Consider the following 2,500-nt stretch of genomic DNA (forward strand, 5'->3'; position numbering starts at 1 on the left):
CCCCGGCGGCTCGCCTGCCGCGGCCAGCGACGTCGGGCTGGCCCCTGCAGCGCCTAGCCTCTCCCACGCGGGGGGCAGGCCAGAACGCGGGGGGCCAGGGCCCGAAGGCAGCCCCCCCGCGGGCGAGAGAGCAAGCCAGCAGGGGCTGTCGCCTGCCGCGGCCAGCGACGTCGGGCTGGCCCCTGCAGCGCCTAGCCTCTCCCACGCGGGGGGCAGGCCAGAACGCGGGGGGCCAGGGCCCGAAGGCAGCCCCCCCGCGGGCGAGAGAGCAAGCCAGCAGGGGCTGTCGCCTGCCGCGGCCAGCGACGTCGGGCTGGCCCCTGCCGCGGCCAGCGATGTCGGGCTGTCGCCTGCCGCGGCCAGCGACGTCGGGCTGGCCCCTGCAGCGCCTAGCCTCTCCCACGCAGGGGCAGGCCAGAACGCGGGGGGCCAGGGCCCGAAGGCAGCCCCCCCGCGGGCGAGAGAGCAAGCCAGCAGGGGCTGTCCGCGCGTCGCGCAGCGCGGCATGGCTGCGGGGGCCGCGCGCGCGCGCCCAAGCGCCCAAGGGCCCCCAAGGGCCCCAGGCCCTCAGGCCCCAGCGCCCCAGCGCCCAGCGCGGGCGGGCGCGCGCGCGCGTGTGGTCTTTGAGGGGCGCCGGCCTGGTGGCTCCCTAAAGAGCAATAAGTGTCATTGCAGCTCTGGCAGGGGGAGACACTACTAGGTCCCAGCTGTCACCCCCCCTCTAAAAAATTCATTTCTTGGTATTTTGAGCTGAAATTTTGCAGAGAGGTTGGCAAAAATCCAATCCACCTTCATTAATTTTCCCAGAATTTTTCGAGGTCGGGAAGTATTTGTTTTAATTTTCCTACCATTAGAAATCGAGTAAATCCGCAAAACTAGGAACCGGCCCGGAATGACCCCAAATTCAGTGGGCAGCCTCATAAAAATATGGCTGATTTTACTGGATTGGTTTCATGTGGAAAGCACGACGTTTTCTTGTAGGAATGCGGGAACCCCGGCAGCTCGCCTGCCGCGGCCAGCGACGTCGGGGACGCTGGCCTGCGCTGTCGAGCCCGCGAGGGCTGTCTCCGCGGCAGGCCCCCCCTGAACGGGGCACGACAGGCCACCGCGCTGGCTCGTCCAGCGTCGACAGTCCCTCGTCCAGGTTTCAGATCGCGCCAAGTCGAACCCATGACCTGCTCAAGCCATCGTGCGCTGCCGAATTCGCATCTGCGTGTAGGCTGCCATTCCACGCGGCAGCCCCTGTTTTCGTCAGCGTGCCCCCCTGACGAATTTTCCTGCCTGGCCCAGTCCAGCGTCCAGCCCCTGTTCGTCGAAAAATCTGCGCTGCTGATTTTCCACGACGAGCCTACTTTCGTCAGCGTGCCCCCCTGACGAATTTTCCTGCCTGGCCCGGCCAGTCCAGCCCCTGTTCGTCGAAAAATCTGCGCTGCCGATTTTCCACGCGGCAGCCCCTGTTTTCGTCAGCGTGCCCCCCTGACGAATTTTCCTGCCTGGCCCGGCCAGTCCAGCCCCTGTTCGTCGAAAAATCTGCGCTGCCGATTTTCCACGCGGCAGCCCCTCTTTTCGTTAGCGTGCCCCCCTGACGAATTTTCCTGCCTGGCCCGGCCGGTCCAGCATCCAGCCCCTGTTCGTCGAAAAATCTGCGCTGCCGATTTTCCACGCGGCAGCCCCTCTTTTCGTCAGCGTGCCCCCCTGACGAATTTTCCTGCCTGGCCCGGCCGGTCCAGCATCCAGCCCCTGTTCGTCGAAAAATCTGCGCTGCCGATTTTCCACGCGGCAGCCCCTGTTTTCCTCAGCGTGCCCCCCTGACGAATGTTCGTCGAAAAATCTGCGCTGCCGATTTTCCACGCGGCAGCCCCTGTTTTCCTCAGCGTGCCCCCCTGACGAATGTTCGTCGAAAAATCTGCGCTGCCGATTTTCCACGCGGCAGCCCCTCTTTTCGTCAGCGTGCCCCCCTGACGAATTTTCCTGCCTGGCCCGGCCGGTCCAGCATCCAGCCCCTGTTCGTCGAAAAATCTGCGCTGCCGATTTTCCACGCGGCAGCCCCTCTTTTCGTCAGCGTGCCCCCCTGACGAATGTTCGTCGAAAAATCTGCGCTGCCGATTTTCCACGCGGCAGCCCCTCTTTTCGTCAGCGTGCCCCCCTGACGAATTTTCCTGCCTGGCCCGGCCGGTCCAGCATCCAGCCCCTGTTCGTCGAAAAATCTGCGCTGCCGATTTTCACCGACGAGCCTACTTTCGTCAGCGTGTCCCCTTGACGAATTTCCCTGCCTGGCCTGGACAGTCCATCTTCCAGCCCATGTTCATCGAAAAATCTGCGCTGCCGATTTCCCCGACGAACCTGCAGCTGCACAAATCTGCGCTGCCGATTTCCCCCCCTGTCGGCATGGCTGCCGCTGCCCCGATGTCCAGACCAACAGTCTTTTTTGTCGACTTTGCCGATTTTGTCCGCGCTGCCGATTCCAACACTACCCCCTGCATCCAAACCAGCATTGTTT

This window comes from Populus nigra, chromosome 2 (assembly GCF_951802175.1).
Source record: "Populus nigra chromosome 2, ddPopNigr1.1, whole genome shotgun sequence".
Classification (NCBI taxonomy): Eukaryota; Viridiplantae; Streptophyta; class Magnoliopsida; order Malpighiales; family Salicaceae; genus Populus; species Populus nigra.